This window comes from Hetaerina americana, unplaced genomic scaffold, assembly GCF_022747635.1.
Source record: "Hetaerina americana unplaced genomic scaffold, ioHetAmer1.1.p SCAF_26, whole genome shotgun sequence".
Lineage (NCBI taxonomy): Eukaryota > Metazoa > Arthropoda > Insecta > Odonata > Calopterygidae > Hetaerina > Hetaerina americana.
In genome coordinates this window covers 6,265,520-6,293,449 of record NW_027286830.1, presented here as the reverse complement: position 1 = coordinate 6,293,449, position 27,930 = coordinate 6,265,520, and the positions used below count along the sequence as shown (strand labels likewise).

The window sequence follows — 27,930 nt, the reverse complement described above, 5'->3', positions numbered from 1 at the left end:
ACTTCTGGGCAAAACATTTTATGGATATAGAGAGGAGCTCAATTCCTATTCAATCTTAATTTTATTCTTCCTTTTTACAGATTTTATCCTTGAGAGCCGAACTTCGCAAGTGATTTGAATGATAATCTCGAAGGAATGGATATGGAGGTGACTGCGTGGGACATCGGTGAGTAAATAGTACCCTTTACCAATTGTGCTAATTTAATATAAGATAGTGTTAAAAATTTTGCCCCCGAATCCGATTAGAGCCAGAGTACGCCTAAAAGTCAATTATCTTTCCAAAGTACTCAACCCAACATTTTCACCTCTTCGTTTCCTCCCCAGCCCCTCCTTGTCGTAAAGTAAAGTGGTGGTCACTTGTTTCCTAGTAGATTATGTAATGGAGACTATAGTAGTAGATTTATCCCTCGAGAGTCATTTATTCTACGATCCCAGAATATTTTGAAGCTGATCTGCCAATCAATGAGATGTTGACAAAATAAGTGTGCTTATTTTAAAATTCTAATTATTTTATGTGGTATTGGTAAAACTTAATAATATTAACATGTCCTCGTTAGATTAGAAGGTTACAGAATGAATTGTTCAGACTAACATGTTTTAGGCTCTTCATCGTGACAATAAGTACAATTTTACTTTGGTCTATCGAGTGATACAAAGAACTAAAAAAACTGTAAAATGTAATATTTCTAAGATATATCCCTTGAATTATCGGACACCTAGCCCCAATTACGGGTCCAGTTCCGCCCCATGCTTTGAAGGTAGTACTTTAATACTCTCGGTAAGGAGTTTTGTGGGGGATATCGTCTTCCAGCAGTTTTCCCCGAGATGTCCGATCTTCCTTCCGTAATCAACGGTTTCTGCCATCGTATAACACGATCGCAAATGACCTCTGTATTATCACGCCGGCTCGGCGTTCACTCTTTTTGTGTTGCCAATGGTATAAATTAGAGTAAGTTTAGCGAGCGAAGTGTGTTGCACGAAGGTAATCTCGGTGGTGCGAAGAATCGGACGGCAGATATTAGCTTCAAAGGGTAAATTGATGGTAGTTTCGCTCGCAGTGCTCCTTTGCCCCTTCGTCGCCCAGCAAGGGCTTGGCAGAAGAAAGGCCGAATGGGGAGGGGTGGGGCAATCCCTTATGCGTAACATCGCCGACCCTTGTCACCTCACAATAGGCGACGGGGCGGGCTTTTCGGTTTCCTCTCGTCTCCCCTCTTAATCCTCTCTTTGTTATAACTATTCACTCCACGATTTTGCTAAGAGGTGTAATTGGGGTTCAAGTACGGTTTCTCATAGGTTAAATTGAAACAGCACACCACGCTGAAGTCAGGCATGAGCCAACTCCATTTGAGCACGATTTGTACGAAATCCAAATGTAAAATGTGTTTGAGATCCTAGAGGACTAGCCATTCGGTCAAAACACGCCACCGACCCATCCCCAAAATGCCGAGGAGGGGAGGCAATCGCAACCACTCCCGGCGAGGGACTCGAACCCCAGTCCAATGGGTCCGACTACATACTCGAAGCTACCCAGTTGAGACTCGACCGTGGCATATCTGATTGGCGCCAGTACAGACGAAAGCCATCGGAATTAGATGCATCACAGTGTATGCGATATAGCTGCGAGATGGGAAATGGGGAGCGCTTTGTTATGATTGTCATCTACTAGACATTATCAGATTTTTCAGGGGAAAATATTCTTTAGTGTAATACGAGATGATATCGTATATCGAAAGGGAAAAAGGGATTATCTATAAAATTTACCGTGAAATTTTTACTCTCGGGAATAAAGATGATGAGAGTTGTTCTAGTGATGCCGTAAAGCGACTTCATATAATATTGCGCCAAATGTTAACGTCTTCTTATATCATCTTTTAGTGCCTTATTATTTCTAGAACCCATAAATTTATGATCATTTCATACTCTTAAAAAATCTTTATACGGGAAACGATTAAATGAATTCAAATAAGCATCATTTCCCGTTATCGCGTTTGCATATCTCCATTCCCCAATCGCACATGAGCAGTCTGAGACATGTGCAGGTTGCGGATTAGCCTCCGATCCCTCCAATGTATTCCTATTTTCTGCAATATGTTCATTAGTTTTCCCTATTCACTCTATTAAACACCTTGTCAAAATCAATGAAACAGGCAAATATGTCCTGATTATATTCTATATTCCTCTCGATTAGGGATCTCATTACTGCAATGGCATCACTCATACCTCTCCCCTTCCTAAACCCAAACTGGTCATCCCCTACGTAATCATTTGCCCTTCTCTCTATCCTTTTGTTGATGATCCTGAGAATTGTAGCTGAGTGGGAAATCAAACTTATTGTTCTGTAGCCCTAAAATGATGTAACCTCTATTTTTATAGGAATATGAGCTCACCCTGATCTCACAAAGTCTTCCGGCCAGATTCCTTCCTCATAGATACTATGAATTAGTCCATATAGTCTCTCCCTCCCATATTTTCCTGAACATTTCAGTAGTTCCGCAGGAATGTTCTCTAACCCCAAGACCTTCTTTGGTTTCATCTCTCTTAAAGCCTTTTCTAACTCATCTGACCCTAAGCTATCTTCATATACGTCATGTTCATTTTCTATGTCTAATCTTGTTGGCCTAAGTTCTATACCATACAGTGCTTGTATATATTCCTTCCATCTCTCTTGGATCTTCCCTGCGTCAACTATTACCTTACCCGCCTTATATCTAACTGCTATCGTTGATCTCCCTTTCTTACTTCCCGATAACGATTTAACTTTGCTGTACAGCGCACCGATTTCACCCTTCCTCTGCAGACTTTCCATATCCTCGCACTGCGTCTTCCACCATGCTTATTTTGCTTTATTTGTTGCCCGCCTCAATTTATTGTTCAATTCTTTGTACTTCATTTTGCCTAACTCTACCTTTACATTCTTCCATTTTCTCCTCTCATCCATCTTTTTAATCATCTCATCCGTGATCCATGGTTTCCTAGTCTTTTAAGCGTTAACAGTTCCAATTGTGTCTTTTGTGGCTTTCGATAACCCTTGCTAGATAAATTCCCATTTTTCTTCGATAGTACTCAGCTCTTTACCATCCTACATGATTTTCTCTTAAGCCTGCTGGTACTCTATCCTTGTCAATCCATATTATGCTTCTACATTCCATTTTCTAACCCACCACCCCTGCATTATCGTTTTGAAATGGACGCTACAACTAAATTGTGGTCAGAGTCAGCCATCCGCTCCCAGGAAGCTGTGCGAATTGATCACACTGTTCCTAAACCCATGCCCAACCAGAATATAATCTAACTGATGCCTTTCTGAGACACCTGGCATTTTTCATGTATACCTGCGTCTTTTGTGGTGTCTAAACCAAGTGTTGGTGATGACTAACCCCTGGCTCCTACAGAACTCAACTGCTTTCTCCCCGCGGTCATTCCTCGTGCCTAAACCGTAGTCTCCCACCTCATCACCATCTCTTCCTTCGCCTACCGTTGCATTTGAATTCCCCATCACTATCAAATGTTTCCCTGCAGGAACACATGCGATAATGTCCTCTAACTGATTGTATATCCTATCGACTTCTTCCTCCTTATGGTTTCTCGGTGGCATGTAAACCTGAACAATAACCAAGTTGCTTTTCTCTTCATCCTGCTTATTATCTCCATTTCAAAAATATATACTCTTAATCAGTCCTTTCTCCCATTTCTTCTCCTCATCTTATTTCTTGTCCTCATCTTAATGCTAGTCATCCACTCACTCCTATTTGTACAAGATTCTTTATCTGGGGTAGTTCTTCTTTTAATGTGCTTATAACTTTGATCCTCATGTCGAAAAAACTTTCAAGATAGGTGGACTCTGTCCCTGCAGTTGTTCATGATGTACAATTTTATTGTACCTTCCTATTTCTGGTGAACCTAATTTGCTTCTTATAATAGCATGGCACTCTATAAAGCTTGATCATCCAAAAATCGATTTTATGAGTTTTGTATCTACTTTCATTCATACCCATAGCTCTTACCAAGCCTCTCTTACCATTTCCTCCATGTATGTGAGAATGGATGCTCACTTTCATGGGTGATAGTGATCATCCATCTTAATCCTCCTACCCATCTCCTATCTCAAACCACTATTCATACCTATGCAGTCTGCGACAGCCTTTGTATTTCTTGCTTAGCCATTAGTCTACTCCTATCTTTTGTAATAAATTCCTTAATTCTGTCCAATTAACTCAGTGAAAAAGCTCTTTATTAGTGACCTCATTAATGCAGTGGCATCACCCAAACCCTTCCCCTTTCTGAAACCAAATTGATGATTGATTTTTAATCTTAACAAAGATGAGCAAGATCTCTCTCCCTATTATGAAAAATTAGGTTGGTTAAGTACCTGTTAACATTATAAATACATTCTTGGAACCTTTCTTTTTTACCAGCAGTGAACCTACCCACTCAATTTATTTATTTCTAAAAATAATTCCAAATATTTCTATGATAACTGGAAAAGAACCTAGCAACCTTGAATTTCTTACCCAATGAACGAGTACTCTTCCATAAGTAATTTATTATAACAGCTTGCAATTAATTTCATTCATTCCAACCTGTCTCAGGAAATCTTGCTTTCGATACATTAAAATATTAATGGTATGAGAACTTAGTTAAAGAATATTTTCCATAATATTAAGGCATGCATCAGTATCACTGTTATTTTATAAATAATATTTTTTATATCATGGTTTATTCAACTTCTTTGTTTACTCTATAGGTCTTGTCCTTGGGCATAACAAACAGTTATTGTATTCTAAGTTATTTTCTCCATTCTTGTCATATTCACATCTTTAATTTGGCCTCTAACAATGTTCATAGATCTCTACTCAAAGATCATTTAAATAGATGATGATTTTAGAGTGAAATCAATTAATTTTTCTTTTCCTCAATTTGCTCTTCTTTACTCTTTTTTATGTGTGTGGAAGATTGGAAATCATTGAGTGGAGTGAAGGGCACCTTAAAATATGCTGTATGCCCAATGACCAGCCTTATTCAATGTGGTGAGATGAATTTTCTTTTCCACTGTGTCTCTATTTATACTAATTTATTGTACATATAATTTCAGTTTAATGATTGCTAACACTGGTTGAAATAGTAGTCGGCTGAAGTGATTTTGAATTTTCATTTGCAAGTCCCTACAGCTTTGATATCTTGACAGCAATTGCTTCCTGTGTGATTAGTTTTCCTAAAGAAAGAAAACTTGTTACCTCTCCATGCTCTAAGGTGACCATCAATTTTGAGTTTTCTTTCAATATATTGAACAAATGGTCATTTTCAAACAACAGATTGTGATAGATATAGGAACAGTAAGACAAATCCTCCAGAGAATCGCATTTCCTCAAACAATGCACAAACATATTGTTTAGAAATTTGGATGGATCATACAAAAATATGAAAGACATGCCTATAGTAGAAACTATAATGAAAATTAATGAAATTACTTGCCAATTAAGCTATATTGTAAGATAACTAACTGACACAAGTTGAAAAATGGAATAAGTTCATGAAAATTTTCAAGAACTAATGTTCATAGTTCACAAAAGCCTTCAGGTAAAGGTCTTATGGGTATATTGTACTGTACTTTACAAAATGCCAGGGCTACATTTTTTGTTCCTGAAGTTTTCTCTCCCTGGTCAAGTTTATTACTCATGTAACGATATTTTTAAAGTACACAACTCTAGAGAAATTGCATTTCTAATTAGTACAGGCATTTTTATGTGCTCAAGTAAATAAGGCAGTTTTAAACTCTTCAAGCTGGTATAGGAATTCAAATGCTTGGGCACTACTCATGGTATTTAATTTTTTTTTATCTCTCTTTCTGCAGCATCACTGAAAATAATTTATATATTTTTATTTAGTATTTCTAAAATAAAAAAATGAACCTTATGTTAAATTGCTTGTTCTATTTAGTAAAAATTTTACTTGCGTAATATTTCATATTTTCAGTCCATCATTTGCCTTTGTTTCAAACCTCCATTCTCAAAGTTCAGTCTTGTGTGATATAATTTGAAACAATCCTCTAAATATAGGCCTGCATTGCAGTTGGAGCATTAGTACATGGTATCCCTCCTTTTACCTCACACAGAGCATACCTGACATCTTCTTTGAGGCCTGGACTTCTTCCCGGTCGGCGGTATCTTTTCAATGAAGTGCCTCTCAACCAAACTTCCTCATTTGAACTTGCAATATCAGATCCAATGCTCATTTCTCTTTCTCCATCCAAGTCTTAAACTAAATTGTCTATATTATCTTCACTCAAAAAAAGCTTTACCCTCTTGGAATCCATTAGGTGTTATGCATTTGGTGCTATCCATTAGGTGGCTTTTTTACTTCTCTTTCTCAAGAAAGAAATCTAACAACTGAGACTAGATGGTGGTGAGACCTTTTGCCCTCGCAACTGTTATGATGAAACAAAAAGAAAGAATGATGCACTAATGGTTCCAGAGAAATTTGATAGGAAGATCATATCAAGCCATGAGGACAAACAGAAACAGAATGATTAGGATGACTCATTATCTAAGAGACCAAAGGCACCATATATATTAAATTAATTTGAAATCAAGAGAGCATAGTGGGGCATAGGGTGTACATCGATTGGTGAATGAGGCCTGCCAACCACGAAGTACCACATACTGAGAACTGCACTGAGGGCTTAAGAAAGTTTAATGTTAATCTTTTGCAATTGATTATTGAAGACAATTTTAGTTGTTGAAGATCTATAAATAAGTAGCATTATTTATGTGTTGGAAGAAAATCCTTGGGCCATCATCTGAATTTTTTTTAAATCTGTATCCGATAGAATTCCATAAATTTTACTGAGTCAATAGAATTGGAGGTTTCTGTAATCTGTGAGTTAACTACCAATATTTAATTATTTCTAATAGTCATCCTTTTGACAAAAATCATGCAAAAATGACTTCAGCCGACTATATTCAACTAATATTCCAGTATATTAGATTCCACTTAATGTGATCACATAGGGGTCGGCGTCAAAGTGTATGACAATGAGGGACAGAAATTTTTATAAAATTTTATGGGACTATGATAATCTTAATGGAAAACATTAATTTTATTTTATTCGCCTTACATTCAAAAGATATAACTTGAGTATCCATAGTTAATCAATTAAAAAATTTACTCATTTAATCTCAATATCAAAAGTGACATTAATTGGAATGAATCATAAACATTATTACAGGTTTGCAGTCCAAGGGTTGGGTTGTAGCAGTTCTTCAAACTATATCTTGTTCTCTGTCAATCTCTTCAGACTCTCATTTAAAGATCATATTCATTTAGATGGCTACAAATTATTGATTTACATATTTGTATTCAATTCATCTGGAGTTAGATTTTTTTCAATCTCCTACTCCATACTTGTCAGTAGTGTTTTTTAGGATATTCTTTCTTCTCTGCAAGTACATGAAGTAATGCCATCCATAAATGCAAAGAATGCTTATCCTTTCTCCACATTTCATCTTTTATTTTTTCCTTGAAATTTTTCTGTGTTCTCAATGTGTGTGTTAAAGATAAAGGTTGATATCATTAAGTAAAGGGCCTAACTCCTATATTTCAGCTTTTATTTCATTGCATCTGAATGAACTCTTACTCAATACTTATTCAAACTCAATTTGGGGAATCTGTTATAGATCTACTTGTGAATTATTGAGATGAGTCTGTTTTTAAACTAATTATAATACACTGCATATAATATTGAATTATGATGATGGGAGAACCATTTTTACTTCACTTAAATTTGGTTTGTAAACCATTTATTCATAGAACTAATCAGTGATCACATCAAGCAGAACCTAATATATGTGTTTCCTGAATGTAGCTGCATATCTATTGCCTTGTCTACAATAGCCATTTAAATGCAGATTTCAGTGATCCTCCAAGTTTAAGTACTCAGGTACCCCTCAGTTTTAAGCATCCATTCATTATATTTAAATTGTGGATCCATTTAAAGTGATGACAATCAGACACTTCAGAAGAGAGTGCCATCACTTTTTTCAACAATGTGGCAGTTTGTTATTCAAAGATTGTCTTTGTGATCAGTTTCTTGGAGTCCTTATGTATTTATGTGCGGGATCAAGCATAATATGCATCTAAAATATTGACCTATAGAAGAGCTATTTTTCAATTTTTCTCTTATGCAACAATATTTGTTTTGCAAGATATTTATAATTATTCTTGCAAAAGGAATAAACTAGCAAAAGTTAGGAACTCTCCATTTGCACTTAAAGTGTATTCACCAGAAATAAATGAAAAAATTTCAATTAGAAAGCTTTTATTAAAAATATTTTCATGAATCAAAGAGTTTCAGGGCTTCAAGTATGTGTAGTCATGCAATTGAAATGTTTCAATTGTTTTCAAATTCATAATGCTTAAGTTTAAAGTCTAGATGCTGAAAGCACTTTATTTAAGTGTACATTAAAATCAATAATGCATTTTAAAGGGCTATAATGTAGACGAGGCAAATAGGAATGACATTATTGTGAACTGTATTCAACATCTCTGTATGATTTCTTATGGAGTTAAGTATACAAATGAGTCAGTGCTATTTTCGAAAAATGTTGAGTGTTTACCAATTATAGATAATGGTGTATATTTTTAACTGTTGTCCTCGAAACTAGGTTTATAGAAATCCTGGAAGACAATGAGCTTCCAGTATTTCAGCTAGCATTGTTTTGTTTAGGTGACCATGAAATTTTTTTGTGATGAACATTACCAATTAAACATTCAAGTTTTGATGACCATTATGAATATCGATAGAAAAATTCCTATGTCCATTTCAATAATTATCAATGAATACCTATTACATGTGTATGCTTATGAAGTTCAGTCACACAATTAGCAAGAAATGACTGTGATATTTGTTGTTTGTTAAAACTATTAACCTTTAAATATACCATACACAAGGAATGGTGTTCCAATATGCAACCGATGTTACCTAATAGTGCAATAATTATTTTTATAAAATACATTTGACGGAATTTGTTCATGAATACGTTTTTAAATCAGTTTTACTAACCGAAGGAAGAAATTATTATCAAACTGGACTTCAGACAACTTCACCTATTCTATGTGAATGTGGTGTAATCAGTAATAATTAAAAATGGGCATTGCAGTCATGAGTGAATATTGTAGAGTAAAAATTTATTTTTGTTGAGATCGATGAAAATTTAAATTTGATTTAAGATTGATTCACCAAATAAACTTGACTTTCCACCGTTAATAATTTATCATAAGATTACATAAATATAATATTTCTATTTCACACCTAATTTGGTGAATAAACACAACATGAGGTTAATGAGTGTTGGTAGAGTATAAAAAGATTTCAATTACTTGAGTTTTGAACTAGATATTAAAGGGCTTTTTTATTTGAACAAAACAAAATTAAAAGTAACTCATTAAAAAGAATTTGTTCTTAGTGAAAAAGAATTATTTTCAATTTTTAAGTTTTCCCCGAAAACTGGGTTGTTGGAAAACCACTTCAAAGGTCTTTCAAGTTTTATTTTGGTTGAATAAATAGATATGGCAACATATTGTTGGGTAAATATGGTGAGTTCATACTGAAATAGGATTGTTAATGACTTGAAAAACTTGTCTGGGGTATTTCTAGGAAAACTTGAGTAGGTAATGCTTTCTGGTCAGTCTTCTGCGGTTTTGGTTTCGATGAACTGAATCCTGTTACAGAAGTCTTTTTTAATAGGGAAACTGTTTTATAAGATTTTCCAACAGCTGTGAACAGTTCAAACTAACAAATGGTAAATGGATTGAAGATTATGGTTGAAAATTGTTGTTTAATACAATATTGGAGTTCCATCAAGCACTCAAGATAAGTGGTATCTGTTACCAATTTATTTTCCTTCACTCTTCTCCCTCAAATGCCCTGCTCCTGCCTCTCTCTTTATTTTTCTCTTCTAATTAGGCAAAAATGTTCATCATACAAGTTTCCACTCCTTGAAACCCCTTCAAAATTTATATTCTCCTCATTCTCATTGTATTCTTCTTTACTTTTTCCTCCATTCTTGGAGGAAAAAGTAAAGACTGGAGTCACTTGCTTTGATTAGCCATTTGGAAGTACTACTACTGTCATACATCTCACTCATGATTGAATTTTCTGGAAACAGTCTTGGGGGAAATATTTTTTTTCTACTCAGTGATATCAGTTCAAGCAGCTCTCGTTTGAAATACATTCTGAATTTTTAAAGAAATGCAATTGGAAATGAATCAAACATAGATGCACGCTTAAGAAATTTATGCAATGAATGCCACTTAATAATACCGTAACGGCACTCACTGGTAGTGAATGTACAACCCTACAGTATGTTTCCGTGTGGAATCGTGATTGACTATAAATTACCCAATTAATAAATCAATACACAGGATTCCTAAAATATCTCCTTGATTCCAACATTTTTGAGTGCATTTTACTTTTTCTTGGGAACAATTTTCTGGGTCGCGCATTATCATTTGAGGACACAGTCTAACAGACAATAAAGTACCTCTGAAATGAGTACCAATTTGTCCCACTTTTTCATTAGCAACACATGGAAATTTTATTTCCAATATCTAGCACTGGCTCATTTATATATTTTTCTAATTTCACAAAGGTTTCATGGCAAAATTAATATTTTTATCATTTATGATAATATTTGATGTAATTAGTATAAAATTATGTTGAAAGCAACACTTAATACTATTGATTTATGTTATTTTTAAACTTTTTCATGTTTTTATACATATATTTTTGCTTTTATATGTTTTAATTATTGTTTTTTAATGTTTCATTACATTGCTTTGCTCTTGTGTATTGATTGGGTGTTTATACAGTGAATTTAAATGCTATCACCCTTAATTCTCCAATGGCATGCATAAACTACAACAACTTCTGGTTGCTAAGAACATCTTTTCATTCATCATTCACCTAATGTCATTACCCTAATGTGCATATATACGAGTATGTAGTTGCATGAAGCTGAAATGACTTAATCAATCCATGTAACATAACATTGTTTTTTGATGTTGAATCTACAGTCATTAATGACCTTTTTTTATTTGGGACATTGTGTTGACCAGAAGAACACTCTTCATAGCATATAATTACTCAACTAGCTCACCTTTTTTTTAGTAATTTCAATTTTCATTAAATTTCATTTCTTGATTGAGGTTTGACCTATTCTTACATTCATTATATTCCTGAGAATGGAAATTAAATTATGTACATTAGTTTGTCTCTTAGTCTTTCTTTATAAGTCTACCCCTTGTTTTCATCATTTCTAGGACTGATTTCATCCTCATCATCTTGAAGTTTCATCCTTGAAAATCCTTGTTTCCATCGTCCAACCATCTTCAATTACATTAAACTTTGTCAGCATAAGTTCTATAATTTCAAATGCATATCTTTCATTGAAATTACACCATCATCATGCAGATATTAATGCAGTCAAGCCTCAACTTATATGGCTCATGTTACTCATTAAACTCTTGTTTAGATTCAAAATATATCTTAATTTTCGTCTTCCCAACCAGGGTATTGAGAAATAGAATATCATATTGCTTTAAATATTAGAATTCACTTTTTTTTACCGTGTTGATTTTATAAGAAAGGTAACTTAGTCATGACTAGACCTTTAGATATTTTAGAAATTGTGTTAAAATTACTCTGTCAAATTCATCAAACTTTCCAATTATTTTCTGTAATGCATAGGGCCTGAAGTTTGAAATGCAATTACAATTCTAATTTCTTAGAATCCTCAGATTTGCATGAGTGTTCCTTTCTATGCGGGGACTATTTCAAAAACTAAAGATAAATTTAGAAAGCTTGGGCAGTCACCAATAATAAAAGGAAAACTCATCGAATTGATGAGTCAGAATTAGTAAAATAAGGTGAAATGGAAGGTTAGATTGTTAATTTCCTTTTCAATGAGAAAAGTATAAAAATTATATAGCTTAATGTAAAATTTACTGTTGAAGTTATTAATTTTTACACTGAGTATATTTTGAGGACTCTTTGCGTTGTTTCCTTATGCTGGCAAGATATTTTCCCGCTAGGGCAAAATTTGTTTTACAAAGTGGTTCTAAATCTTGGAGTCATTGACCACGGGTACTGGCTAGGAATTGGAATGATACAATCACATTTTGACAGAGTTTATACAACTCTAGGAAAAACATTATTCAGCTTCTGACAATTCTTATTAATTATCTTCAAATTTTTAAATTAAAATAGTCTTAACTTTTGGGCAATCATGTAACTGGCACTCTGATGTCATCTAGCGTAGAATATAGTTTTTATTTTACGTAGGAGCACTTTTAAAATCATATCTAAATTTTTCCAATGATTAATTTTAAAGGTCTTCAGATATGATGGGCTCACATTGGAAGACTTCCTCTTCTGCATTTTTTGCTGTCATTAACATTACACCCTTCTAAAGAGCTTATTCACATTTTAGGCATTGCATTTTCACGAGTGCCTATTTAATCATCTGTAGTCACTATTTTTTGTATCATCTTGTGTATCATTGCCATAGGAGGGTGTTTCTGCATTACACCTGATAACTTTAACTACAACTTACACAACAACTTGAGGAACCGGGACCCTCTTTTTCATTCTTAGAATGTAAATCGTATACTCCCACGTACTACCATAATTATTCTGTGTTCTTCTTCCACAGTATGCATCTCTCTTTGGTTGTAAAACTTACTAGTTACATAATATATTTCCTACATTCGCATACTAGGCTATATTTTGCACCGTATTCCTTCATTTTTAATTCTCTTCATGAGCACCGTCAGTCATTCCCCCAAGTTGTTGCATCCGTTGTCTCAGCGGATTCAATAGCTATTGTTTTACATGGATGAATTTCTCAACTTCATCATACTTAATTTCATCAGAGTATCTTCCCAAAAATCTTGAACCGTTCACAGAATAATTTATATCTTGGCCATGCAATGCCAACAGCAAAGAATTAGATGGTAATGGCATTTTTCTCTAAAGCCACTTTGTTGTATTAACTTTTCCACAATGCCTTTCATTTCAGGTCGTCATTGCAAGGGCAGATAAGTCAACACTCTTACTTTTTCAGTTCATCCAGAAATGCAGATTCAGGAATGGGTGTCATAAGTGTTATTGGGCCTGCACCATCCAAATCAGGAAGACAAAACTGCCCTTGACGCTTGACCAGGAGAGGACACTCTTTAAGATGGCTGTCAGCAATAATAAACAGGATATAGAAACTATTTACACACTTGCGGGTCATATTCTGTGAGCAGTTGACTTCTGGAGGTGGATATCTGGGATAAGTATTGTCTAGTGGCTTAAACAAAACTTCCTAATGTATTGTTTACAACCACAACTCCAACCCTGTAACACCGCCTGCGAAAGTAGACTGCTCCTGGAATATTACCTGCATGTTTGTAAATTATTTTTCTATGTTCAATTTATTGTTGACATCAATCATAGGAGGGGGAATCATTTAATTTTTGCTTGCATCTTTTTGTAAACTGATTATAACCATTTTCAGGTGAAATAAAATATTTTTTATAAACCCTATTAAAATTTTAATTACCAAAGTCTCGATGCTGGACAGAAGCTGGTTTTAATTAAATAGGACTTAGGGATATTTTAAAGGCATTTTTGACCCAAAAATGCATAAAAATATGCAACTTTTTATAATATTTAGTGAATAATTATTTTAAAAAAATATACTTAGTATATTTTTTAATTCTGTTCAACAATCTATTCATATATGAGGAATAATCATTAAATATTATCATGAAAATTAAAAATGAACAAAAAAATGTGCATTAAAAATTATTCTAAGTCCAGAGCATAAAATTCCATGGCCAGGGTTAATAAAATTTAAATTGTTCAAGAGATATATTTTATTTGCTAAGTACTAGAACAAAATTTTATTACAAAAGGTTAACATGTGTCTTGGCAAATAAGGCTTGCCACCATGCATAGGTATTTTATTGGCATGGCAGCATGCAATATAGTGAGTGCATTAATCAATTTTTAACAAGTATTCCATTGTAGTACAAATTGGTGGGTATTTCACATGATTATATCAGTCTACTGTTCCTCTGCTTCATACAGGATGATGTATGTAAGGCAGGCTGATGATAATAGAAGTCCTGTAAAGAGAAAATAAAATTTTAACAAGATGGCCCTGAATAGTTAACCTGAAGAAGTTTACAATTTTTATACAAATATATGTTTTATATGTTTATGAAATTATAAAAAAGCATATAGATTCAGTGGCTTATATAAATTAATATTGAAATGAATGATCAAATAGAAGTTTCCACCAATTACATAAGTTTCAACGTTAACTGTTTTTAGATTAGGAATATGTAGAATAGAATGCAATAAATTTAACATCTAAGTTTATATCGCCTAAATTATGTTTAAATGAATTATTTTAACATTTATGCAGCACTGATAAGAGGTATAAAAAGCATGAACAAGAATTTGGAGAAATACTCATTTCATTATTTGGAACTTTTCGAGGAAGATTTAACAGGTTAGCAAAAAGATTTGTAAATGAAGAGAAAGTTTTAAGAATCTTTAAATAATACTTTATTGTCTTAGGGGTATTATATTGAAATTTTTGCGTTATATTCTGAAATTCAATTTTTTTTAGTGTAAAAATCAATCGCCTTGACTGGGATTTGAACTTTTTGACTGGAATTGAGGGATCCAGGTTCCAATCCCAGTTTAGCTGAACGATTTATACAATGAAATTGTTACATTGTAATGTGCATATTGTGGATGATTTTGTTAAAAGTTACTGTCTTGACATCTCTGGTAGGGTCAAACTTGTGCAGTTTGAATTTGAGAAGGTTGAGGCTATCATGAGAGTGCTGAATGCACTATTTTTCATTGATAACAAATAGGCTGCTGAAGTAACTCCAATGTAAGAAGACTCAAAACATGAAGGCATGCAACCAATTTAAGGGATTTAATGGATAGTTTAAATTTTACAGTCGACTAATAGCAATGATGAGAAGCTCTTCTCATGATAACTGAAAAAGTTAAACAAACAGCCAAGTCCTTAGCTATTGAATATAAAACTCATACCTATTCACTGTAACATTTGAGGATTCTGTAAATATCGATCTTTGACTAGAGGAAATTTAATTACCAAAAAAAATTGGTCAAATTGTGTCCGCATTAGAGACTATATATTAATACTGATCACTAAATACTGAGTGTTGGATGGTTCTGCAGGGCGACTACTGATGTTGAGTCAATATGCATGACGCTTACCAAACATTAATGAATCAGAATGACCTATCGCATATTAACTTGAGACAAAGTGAGTAATAAATAGTACTGGAGCAACATAGATATATTACAAAACGTTGGCTACTGAAATATTTAAAAATATACAACATTTGTTGAAAATATAAATACCTTGCATTGCAAATACAACAATATATGCACAAGGAAATTGAAGTATGAAAAAATTGAAAAAACAAACTAATAAAATAATAAAATTTAAACAAACCAGCAAAATATATAGAAAATTTTACGCAGTAAAATGCAAAGACAAAAATGCTAACATTTACCCTGATAGGAACAAGCACACAATTTCAACTACACAAACCAGAAACAATATCATTAGACTTTGTTAATGTCTCATCTCATAATCTCTAATTACTTTGCAATTAGAAAATAATTGCATAGTTTTACTCTACACACCCATCTACTTTGAAATAATTCAAACTATGTCAGTTTCCTTGGGTTTAAGCAACTGAATGAATGCTTAAATAATGGCAATGGATAAGAACCCCACTACCTTATATAGCACCTCTTCTTATCAGCTTTAGGTTATCTCAGATTAACTGTTGAGAATGAAGCTAAATTAATTGAATTATATCTTTAAGTGTAAATTCTATTTATTAAATATTTATGTAGCGCTGGACAATGCCCTAATTTTACGAAGGTGATCGTGTCAAACTATTAACAGCAGGATTGAAATACTTTAAACCAAACCTGCCCTATGTAATAAATGCAAGCTGAATGCACTGACAAAAATTTGGAGATATACTTCAAATTTCATTATTTTGAACTAAGGTTGAGCAAATCCTTAAACATTTTACCAAAAAAAAAGCACCAATTATGTGATTAATGACTAGCCTGTTATGTGGCACAAGCAACAAAATAAAAGTTTAAAAAGCATTTGAAATTGGGATGTTTGGTTATTATGTACTTTCAGAAATTTCAGAGGCTTCACACCAAATTGAATGAAAGTACAGTTTTTAAAATTTTGGTGAATAGGAGATGAGTCATGACATACAAAAAAGCAGATATTGAGTGCCAAGAAATTATTTATATAGCCTAGTAGAAACCTAGTAAATCTTATTTATATTCTAGAAAATGGAACGTGGAAGCATGAAATGGATTAAAAATGAAGGAGTACCAACAGACTGTAGAGGAAATTATGGAGGATGGTAAAGAGCTAAGTACTATCGAAGAAAAATGGGAATGTATCAAGAAAGGGTTTTCTAAAGCCTCAAAAGACACTATTGGAACCGTTAACGTGAGAAGGACTAGGAAACCATGGCGCACGGATGAGATGATTACAAAGATGGACGAGAGGAAAAAATGGAAGAATGTAAACTTAGAGTTTGGCAAAATGAAGAACCAAGAGTTAAATAATAAATTGAGATGGGTAGCAAATAAAGAAAGAAGAATGGTGGAAGATACAGTGCGAGGATATGGAAAGTCTGCGGAGGAATGGTGAAATCGATGCGCTGTACAGCAAGGTTAAATCTTTATCGGGAAGTAAGAAAGGGAGATCTATGCTAACAGTTAGAGATAAGGCGGGTAAGGTAATAGTTGAGACAGGAAAGATCCAAGAGAGATTGAAGGAATATATAGAAGAACTGTATAGTAAAGAACTTCGACCAACAAAGTTAGACATAGAAAAGGAACATGACGTCGAGGAAGATAGCTTGGGTCCAGGCATACTCGACGATGAGATTGAAAGGGCATTAAGGGAGATGAAACTACATAAGGCGGTGGGGGTGGATAACATTCCCACAGAAATGTCTAGGAAAATGTGGGAGGAAGAGGCTATATGGGCTGATCTGTAGTATCTATGAGGAAGGAATCTGGCCAGAAGACTGAGATGAGTTTCAGTTTCTATCCCAAAAAGGTAAAGGCTACATCATGTGAGGACTACAGGATAATAAGTTTGATATCCCACGCAGCTAAAGTTGTTCTCAGGACCATAAACAAAAGGATAGAGAGTAGGGCAAATGATTACTTAGGGGATGATCAGTTTGGGTTTAGGAAGGGGAGAGGTATGCGTGATGCCATTGCAGTATTGAGATTATTAATCGAGAGGAATATAGAACAACCAGTAGGTATTTGCCTGTTTTGTAGATTTCGAAAAAGCATTTAATAGAGTGAATTGGGAAAAACTAATGAGTATTCTGCAGAAAAAAGGAATAGATTGGAGGGAAAGGAGGCTAATCTGCAACCTAGTGACTGTGATAGAGGGGAGAATGTTGGGCAAACAAGTAAAGGGAAGGAACAGGACAGGGATGTTGGACGGGATGAAGGGTGGAAGAAAGTACTCAGAGATGAAGAGGGACCTGATATAGAGTAGGATGCTGGATTTTGGATTGTGTGTTTTGTAAGGAGTCACAAAATGTTTTATTTAGTAGCTGTGTCCATCCAAAAACCTACCTTAACCGGTAGATTACCTAACAATAATTAATAATAATTCACCTAACTGGAAGGGGTTCTCTGGAGTGTCCAAAAAATGGCCTAATTTAGCCAGGGATGTTCCTAAACATGTCTTATTTTTTAACTATTAAAGGCAGTTACTCAAATGTAGAGGCTTGTGTATGGCAATTCCGGAGCTGCAAGTTACATCCAAGTTTGAGGATTTCTTTTCCTAAATTCATTACTTAGAGCAACATCCCACTTAGCACTTGATAACCTCTTAGATTCCTGCTCCCAAGGGTGATAAAACCATTAACAGTTATAAACCGGAGGGGTTGTTTGATAGGTTATGGTACATTCACCCAATACTATGCACAATGGCAAGTGAAATCCATACATCAGAGTAGGGGGGCAGATCCTCTCCCTGTGCCACCTATGGTTTCCGAGGAAATTCTGGTACCCAAAATGTCACAGCTGGAGTGAAGCTGAGGATGCCCAAAGAAGCATGCTCTGAAATTGAACCTGGCCTCTCCAGTCACTAGTCCAATGCGCTCCCCTTGGACTACCATATCCATCAAATGTAGTTAAGGAGAGAAAATTGATGGAGATTGTGGTTGATGAATGTCTATAAAGTCTATAGGTAGATTAACTATGAACCCATCAATTTTAAAATAAGGCCCACCTAAACTTCCTTTTGCCTAGTCTGACTGGACATACTTAACAGAATCGATTGCTGAAATCAAGTACTAAACAAAACAAACAGTTGGTATCCAAGGTTGGCGAATCCCAATCCTGTCTTTTAACCTCATTGCATGATTTCATTCTGCATGCACTTCTGAGAAAAATATTTTTAGGCTAAGTTATCCTGTTGAGTAAAACATGGTCGAATGTATTTTAGAGGAGGAATATTGAATCGCTCATGGCTAAACTGTAAATACTGTACCTAATGTAATGTACAAAAATAAATGAACCTTAAATGCTCTCCTGAATGATTTCTACAAGTACTTCCCAATTAACTATTTTGAGCTAAGTAGAAAAAAGTTTACTTGAGCATTCAAACGTTAAAGGTAAAATAAATGGATAGACTAATCTTTAATGATTAATTGAGAGTCTAAAAGGCAGCCCGAAAAGAAAAAAGCTAAGTTATGCCGTTGTGGTATAAATATATAAGTACAACCAGATAACTTTAAATTACTTTCATTTAAATTTATGAAACTCCATGAAAAAACCAAGTGCTGTTGCTCAAGTAGGTACCTTGCTCCCCTCTTTCTGAAATATCTCAAGTTAAAAGTTAACCCTATCCTAGAATATTCTCAAAAGGTCATCTAATCATTGTAAAGTGAACGCATAACTAAGTTTTAATCTAGTTCCAATCAAAATTACACGAGATGAACACTCGAAAAAATTGAAATTGATAGCATAAATATATTGTCTTATGGTTTAACTACATACAGTGGAAGAAACATTCTATGTGATGGAAATATGGCATATGAGAATGTTTTTAAGATTTTAAACTGCTGAGACAAACATATTCACATGTTTCAGTTTATTATATCCAATTTATGCTACAACTATATTTGAATCTTTAACTCTTCATTATAACTCATATGATTCCTAACTGGCTGTAAAAATATATTTTTAAAGCAAACCCTGAAGTGTGGTATACATTGAAACTGTCTTACATCAATGAATCTACGAAAATATTGAGGTCTGCAGAGCAGTGATTTGGAGGAGCTTTTCACTATCCCCAAACTGAGTTTTCAAAGTCTATACAAAAAACAATTACATTTCAAAACTTTTCTTAAAAATTGATCGTGGTAATTATTCCGATTGTCCTACGAATGATTTGAAAGAGTCCAAGAGTCCTACAAAATACATTTTAAAAATTATATGGGATGAAAAAGTAAACAAAGACACGATGAAATAGTGTACAATCAAGTTTTAAATTATTCCCATTTTATATATTTTAAAATATTCTTATTTCAAAGTTAGTACGAGAATGATAGATGATCTCGTAGATGTGGTCACTCGATTGATTCAGGCATGGTAATCCCTCAGCTGAAAAATATATCCATGAGTTTCAGGATTTCCCGGCCTAGAGATATGTTCCATTTTTTCTTCTGCATTTTATGTAGTACCATTAAAGTAATGGTGGGCAGCAGGGGGTGATTCAACCAGTCATGCAATAGCCAAACAGTTTTCTTAAGTTTTTAGTTTATTTTATATTACACACACAGGTGGGTCCTGGTGGTCCGTGGGTAGAGCGTTGAACTACTGAGCGGAGGGTCCCAGGTTCGATTCCTGGCCTAGTCTCTTGGCACCTGCAGCTCTACCCAAGCAATGTGATTTTTCGGGTACCAGGTCTTCCTGGGAAACCATAACCGGCACAGGGAAAGGAACTGGCCCCCCTACCCTGATGTGTGAATTTTCACCCGCCGTATAGGGCTTAGTACTAGGTGATCTCTACCATCACCTACTAAATCTACCTTCGGGTTGATTACTGTGTTTATGGTTTTATATATATGTGAGTGTGTAAAGTAATTCAATTAATTTAAATCATAACTAAAGGTGATCCACTAGAGCATATAATTGAGATTTCTCTACGCATGCTGCTGTACTCGATCAATTAACAACTTTTGCTGTAACAGAAGAAGATTAAGAAAATAGAGGACGAATGTAGTTAGTGACAGTGGACTGAAAAAGGAATTTAGCTATCAGTCATAGTTTAATTTGAAAAAATCTCGGCTAAAATTTTCCTATCGCTTAAGAAGCAATCAAGATAAATGAATGCTTGTTCTTTTATTTGATTGGCAATTGCTTGAAGACTATTTTTTCCTGAAATATACAGAACTTATTTCTTGCATCGTTTAAAAACAAACGGGCTGAAGTAAATTTCAAATTTTTAATTTAAAGTGAAAGAAAATTGAAGCACAATTGCAGACTTCATAAGTATAATTCCCGAACAATATGACAGTGCTTGCAATTGAAATGAAATATGCTTCGTTAAAATTATTTAGTCACAAGTTTAGACTTCAAAAGGACTGCCCTTTTATTGACATTAAATAAATCTTTAACTATTGTCAGCCATTCAATATTTTCCAGTTGTGTGTATAAATAGTCGTTGCAAAAATCCAGTAATTGAGGGTAATTTATATGCATTAATTCTTTATGACAACGTTTGATTTGAGAAATTCCTTAAATAACCTGCACTATGGAAATCCGTCAAAATAATAGAAGTGCTCCCCGACAAGGTAACTCTCTTGAATTTAAAAGATTCAGCACTTTTTTAATAAAATGAAAGATTCTTTTCAAAATCGTAAGAACCGACCACTTTCATAGATCCTAATAAATTATCCATACAATTACAGTTTTAGGAGAAAATGGAAAATTTAAAACGATAGCTTGATATCTCCCACGTTTTTACAGAAGTTTCAGTCAAAACTTTCCAAAAATTTCTTTCGTCTGAATGCTGCCTAAAATACACTCCTTATAATTAAAATCTCTCCAAAAGTAATCAATGGTGAAAATAGTTTCTAGCTGTACATGAAATTTATGAAGTTGATGAAGCTATGCATTAAGCATTATTAAGACAATCACATGTGTGTGTTGTAAAAACTAAACTTTCTACATGTCCATTAAAATTTTAACCTCTGTCAAAAAATTTTAATGCTGATTCTGTTTTAATCTACTAATACATGAAACTAAAAAAAATTTGCCTGGCACTTTTCATCAAATTGGCAGACCTTTGGCCAGAAAACAGAATTAAAGTTCAAATTTAAAAAATAACAAATAAATTAAAAATGTAACAAACATTGAAATTAAAATAAAATTATTAAAAACAAAGAAATAAAATTTAAAAGTTGATTAAATGAAATAAAGGAATAAAATAAATTGAAATGGTGACTAAATTCAAAGGGCAAATTAGGGTAAGAAAATGAATTAGTAGAAATGTGACATTGCAACTACCTTTCTGAAGAGCCAGCCAAGGACTAAGGAGATCTCGCCGATGAACTTTTTTCCAAAGCATTCTTCCCTCATCAGAAGTCAGCTCCCGACGGATCTGAAATCATTCAGCGAGCTCAAGAAATATTTTGTTGAACGGGCGAAATTGTGCCAAGAGTCTTCGAATATCCCTTTGAATGGAATAGTGTGTCATCACGCCGTTATCAGCGAACTGTTGCTGCAGGAAGTTTCTCGTTCCCACTTTAAATGTAGCACCGCTTCAGCAGAGAAAGAAGCTTACCATAGTAGAGAAAATTGAAATACTCAGTATTCGCAAAGAAAATTAAAATGTAAATTAACATTCTAAAATAACACCAAGAAAATAGCACAATAAAAATTCTTAAAAACTGCATTAATAATTACGCAAGGTGCCATATAACTATTCATTAACGCACTACAAGACATGGCAATGAGTGGAATATTGAAATGAAATTTCTAAAAACTTCGCATTACATGATGCTGTAAGTACATACGAAACCACATGTCAAAATTCTACACCAGTATTTATTATTAAATCAAATGAATTGAATTCATACATTATTCAGAAATCTTAAAAAACACGGAAGGATGGTTAACAAATATTTATAAATGAAGCACGACATGGCTTTGGCTTTCCTGACGGGGCATAAAATTGTTTTATACAAAACTGGATTTGAAGGGGTTCATTGAAAAATTTGAGACATCAGTAATCATTAAATTTCAACCCTTATACATCGAAGAATTAGATGATTTCTATCGTCATTGATACTCGGGGAGGCAGAAATCGACCCTGCAATGCCAAAATAGCACATGATACCTACTCGGTGTGGCCAGAAATTAAAACTAGCGAGTGAATGAGTATAGAAATTTCATGATACGTTATCGTAATGTTAACGAACCGACGAGAAGGAATTGAGTTACCTCCGTGAGGAGTAGAGACGAGCGACAGCATTGACTCCTCGCAGATCAGCTGACCACGGAAAATCATCCGCTCCAAACAGTGTCTCTATTTCGATTTGATGGAATGGGGATTAGACTAAGCATTCTTCCGCTGTCGGTTTAAGTAGTCACGTCTTTGTAAGTATTGGCATAAATCCAGGAGGTAGCAAAACAGTTTCTGAGAATTCGCCTCGAAATTCACACGAACTGAATAACTCGTCTATAGTGTTTTACTGCGCCCGTGCAGTGACATTTAATCTGCATTATACACAAAATCAGTTTGATTAAATATTTTATAAAAATGCATTAATTTCGTTAATTATAGTTTAAAATTACTATCACTTAATATTGGCATGTTGACAAGATATCTTTTCCAAACTGACCATAGATTTAAAAATTAAGAAAGTTATTTCATTAGAATTATTAATTTCAAATATAATGGCTTAAAATAAGTTGCGAGAACCTGCTAAAACTCATTAAAACAACGCAAAATTACGGCCCCAAAAATTCTTGAGCACATCGGGAACGAATATTGAAATATTTTCAAAATTCAGACGATTGTCATGAAATTTAAAGATAATATTTAGGACGCGAAGGACGACAATGTCTGCCATTAGTTTGCAAACATTTAACTTTGAATATACGATTTTAAAAAAAACGAGATTGTAAGAGAGAACAACGCATACAAAAACCATGAAGTTCACATGCACAAAGCAAGACGAAGTTCAACCCTAGATATAATAATAATAACTCGAATTAAATTAATTCTCTCTTCATTACGACGTAATCAGAACAGAAATTCGGAGGAGAAAACAAATAGAGTAATTTGGCAAGAAGCATGGCTTACTTACGCCTCTGCGTGCATACATTGTTAACGTGGAATTGAATATGTCGCAAAAGCCCTCAGGTAGGCACAAAATCCCTAGTCGAAGAAGCAAATAATTAGTCTATCGAAGAAGTCAAACCGTTACGTTAATTGAGAGGCGGGATTTATCCCGTAATCTATAACGATCACTCAGTACCAACCTTCCTCAGAATAGAGGCTGCACCCACGGTTAAAACCTATAATTTATCTAACTAAATAAATCTTCAAAACTGACAAATACAACAGAAGCCTGGGTTACCTTTCCGGAGTAGGTATACACCGCATCAGGGGAATCATCTCGCCGATCAGCTGATCACATGAGACTTCTTCGCCTTCCGAAGCGCTCCTCTGGATTCGATCGAATGACCATGAGATGTATTCTTTTGCAGTGAAAGTGGGCCGGAGCTTAAGTAATACAAGTGAAGTTGAATCGCCTACGAGGCATGAGAACAGTAAGATACGTTTTCGGAAAAAATGATTTGCCAAGTCATATTGGGCTATCATCGTCGTAAAATCCGCAAGTTCACAAAGTGATGTGGAACTGATTTATGTAAATCATGTAGGCTCATTCTTAGAACTAAAAATTGAACGATTCATACTCAAACAGAGAAGCACCACGAGAAGCAGGGAAAATTTGCACTAGACTGTAAATTGTCTTCAATGAAGCTTTTACTTATCCAGCTCTTTCTTTCCAATTGCAACGTCACACAACTTCGGGTCAACTGAAAAAAGCAAGTCACACCGAAAATAATTAAATAGTCTATCATTTAGTATGAGATTCTATTCGGATAGGATTGTTGGTTTACAACATTCATGTTAGGCACGTGAAATTTGACTGAAAATTAATACCCGAATGAAAAGTTACTAAATTCGCTTATTCCAACGAATTTCCACGAATCTCAAACATGCCTTACGGGATAAACAGGGAACCTAGTTCTCCCAAGTAAAATTAGTATACGGTCTGAACAGTACAGTCACCCAAAAAGAGAGAAAAGCATAAGCCTTCCGTAACATCGAGTCAAATTTCGCCTCTCCCAAATGTCGACTTTTTAGTGCCGCAATCCCCTATATCATGTACGGCAGTACGACATGCGTATACAAATTTATCCTTTCAAACGTGTACCAAAATTATTAAGACTTTAATTGTCCAAGAAAAGATAAGACAAGGTTACGAGGGAAATAAAATAAGTTGAGGGCAGAATTTCACCTTCTGGGTAAATGTGTTTTTATGATATACCTTGGGCATTAAAGTAAGTTTATCAAGAAACGGAGCGATATTCAATGCATGGCCACTTACTTACATGACTTGAGACGCCTGTGATCTTCCATTGCTCTCCTTAGGTCGTTCGTGCCGCACAGACGTTCTCTCCCTCTTCGGCACAACCGCTCAGGCCATAACTTAACGAAAGATTGAATGTCGTCCTAGACATGCGTTCTACGCCAGGGCATGCAGAGGGAAGGGGGTGGGGGATATTGGTTCAGCAAATTCATGGGATTGGTGGGCGACAATTAGAAAAGGGGGCGAAGGGGGAGGTTTGAGCTGCCGTAGGGGAGGGTAGCTAAGAGTGAGGGGGGATTCAGATATGGGAAGGGAGGAGGGAGATGGGTGGGGGGTTAATCGAATATCCATAACACAGTAGAAAGAGTTCCAGAGGGGATGACGAAATAATTTAGTAGAAAGCTCAACACGAAATGGCATGGAGATAAAATGAGACAAGCATTTTCTCATTGGACTAAATATGAAAAACAAATAAGCGGTAAAAATGAAATATCTTACGATAGTGATTGGAGCGCAATGTTCTTGTTTGAGGTCTACTCACTCATTGGTAAGCAAGGTGCATCTTAAATGAAAAATAAAAGCATTTTCTTTGCTATTTTCTCGATAAAAAGGACTTGCGCGCGAGGAGAAAGATATTGATAATAATAAAAACTTACACGGTCACGAGACAAGTTTTACCGAAAGATTGCCCATAAATGCTGAAGAACATCATCAAGAAGACCAATAACAAAACTTGGACAATGAACATGACCTAAGCGATCAAAAGTAATTCAAGTTTTCTGCGAGTATTATTCAGTGCAAAAACGCCTCGTAAGATATGAACACTGAAAGAGTATACGTTTCTATTATCCTTGGGTATTTTTCCATTCTCGTAAACGAAGTTCACTCCCTCGGGTCTGATTGACGCGTTGGCTATTCGACTGGCTTCCTTTAGGACGGGTCGGATTTCTCCTCGCGCCAGCCGGTTGACTCAAATTGATCCGTAATCGACTAGAAGGTCACTGGTTAAAAATTTAATGGAAATCAAAACATTGGTCCACTAAGACATCGTTTTGCGCGCCAGGCCGTTCAAACTGCCTTCCCAAAGTCTCCTTGCAGCAGGTAGATACGACAATACCGAGTCGGCTTCCTCGCCGTCTCGCCTGCAATCCCTCGCGCCAATCCGATCCCGAAAACCTGCCTACACTTCAGAGGCACATGTGAATATGATTACCTAATCATTGCCATGATTGAATACGCTTTCATTCTTGGTCTCGAAGGTCATACCAATAATTCTCTCATTTCCCAAAATTTCTGTACAAAATTTTCAATCTGTTCTATTTATACTAAGGTGTCTAATTATTTTTATAATGGCATTATTCATAGCATTGAGTAGAAGAGACAAAGGAGAAGGACTGTGTTAGACCAATAAGTTTTAACGAGGAGGTTGTGGATGACAGGGATGTTGAGTAAGTATATTAAGAAAAGGTTCTTCAAAACCTTGTTGTGGAGATATTGAAATTATATTATTGACTTTGGAATTCCACACACTTTATTTAGAACATGACCCAGGTTTCGATGTTGAACATCATCATAAATAAAGTGTATGGAATAACAAAGTCAATAATTCCATTTGAATATGTAATGTAAATTCCATAAAGTTACACTAGAGATAACAAATTTCTTGATATGGAGTGCAGCGTCTACAGTGCAGAAGCATGTACTCGGATATGTCCTTCGAGATTCCCTGTATTCCTTGCCTTTTTGGATTAATTTTGAGCAACCAAAGGTGAGATAATTACTCACACTTTCAATTTCCATGTTAGGTAGTGGATCCTCAAGTATATTTTTAAAAATTCATGTGGTTAACACCAATTTTCAACAGGGGGGTAACTGATTATAGCATATTTGTTAATGGGTGTATTATGTTTTTAACTATCGCTTAATACATTACATAAAGAAAGACAACCTGCAACAGTTGATGTGGAAAGGGAGATTATTCTGTGGTACTCCTGTACCACAGAATCAACATTTTCTACACAGAGTAGATACTGTACCAAGAAAACACAAGAAGAGCATACTATTATAGCTAGTATATACATTTATGGGATCATTACTTCAAGGATATTGTTGACGCAAATTAATAGTTCACTATTCCTGTCAATATTAAAATGATATCCAGGCAATATTCTACCTTCTTCTCTCATCAAATGATAGTTGGGATGTGGAAAATATCATTTGCTAAACCTTTATCACTGGTCAGATCAATTACTGTTTGAATAAAATTTCAGAGTCATAATTAATCAATTTATTGAAGGATCTTAAATCTCCCAAAAAAATAACCATTACCGTTCTGATAAACACTTTCTCCATTTGCTAAAAATTATTTGCATCGACTTATTTATATTTATGTGACTTGAAAAATGAGGTATGATGATCTATTATATGGCTTCATACTTTCTCAGTTAGAGTCTGTCAACACTAATTTGTTATTTCTTCTGAGAGTCGATCATTTGAAAATTTTCCAGACTTTGCTTTCTCAAAAATCTCAAACTACCATTTTTTGTGGTATTGACTTTGACTTCGATTGTATTCTCCATGCCAGGGACATGGACAAAATGACTGCCAAATGTAAAGATAAAATCTAAATTTAAAAATACTATCCATGTAAATTCGCTGCTATCTTACTCTATTAGTCACCATGGTTTTGTGAAGCAAGGGATGTTGAGTCAGCAGCGGGCCAAGGTGATCTTTATGGGAAGTTCAAGTTTTTGCACATTATATTTCCTACTGTTATGATCTCAAACAGTGAGAGGGTAAAAAGGATTGTTTATATTGATCGGGTCTGCAGTCAATTTCTCTAACTTCTAATATAATTAGTTCAGCAATAAGTTAGAATCAGCTATAAATTTTAAGCATGAATGCCGTAGAGTTAAATTGTATGGTATTCAACCAGGAACAGTTAATCTTGTAGGTTATTTTTGAATGTGTTTTTACAGACCAGAAAAAAATAGAGCTCTCATAATAATGGTATTAGAGAAAGTAAGAATTTAGTGCCATAATAGTGCCGGCCTAGCAACATGTATCTCCTTTTGGAGTAAACCAAATGGGACTGCCGAAGGAAGAAAACACACTGAGCAAAAGAAACCCCACATACTTTTTCAGTCTCCTCCG

The 27,930-nt window shown here is 34.7% G+C and overlaps 2 long non-coding RNA genes across 3 annotated transcripts; one reads left to right on the top strand and one right to left on the bottom strand.

The window, feature by feature from the left end:
• Positions 1-78: 78 nt before the first annotated feature.
• LOC139689630 (uncharacterized) lies at positions 79-13,496 on the top strand. The gene is made up of 3 exons (XR_011701342.1): positions 79-166; positions 4,953-5,027; positions 13,074-13,496. It is a non-coding gene; the product is annotated as an uncharacterized lncRNA (long non-coding RNA).
• A 474-nt stretch (positions 13,497-13,970) lies between these two features.
• Positions 13,971-24,891, bottom strand: LOC139689632 (uncharacterized). Of its 2 annotated transcripts, none has more exons than XR_011701343.1 (3): positions 24,796-24,891; positions 21,680-21,951; positions 13,971-14,169 (listed from the first exon to the last, which is right to left on the bottom strand). It is a non-coding gene; the product is annotated as an uncharacterized lncRNA (long non-coding RNA). The 2 variants fall into 2 exon arrangements; XR_011701344.1 differs by having other exon boundaries at positions 24,800-24,891.
• Positions 24,892-27,930: the final 3,039 nt, after the last annotated feature.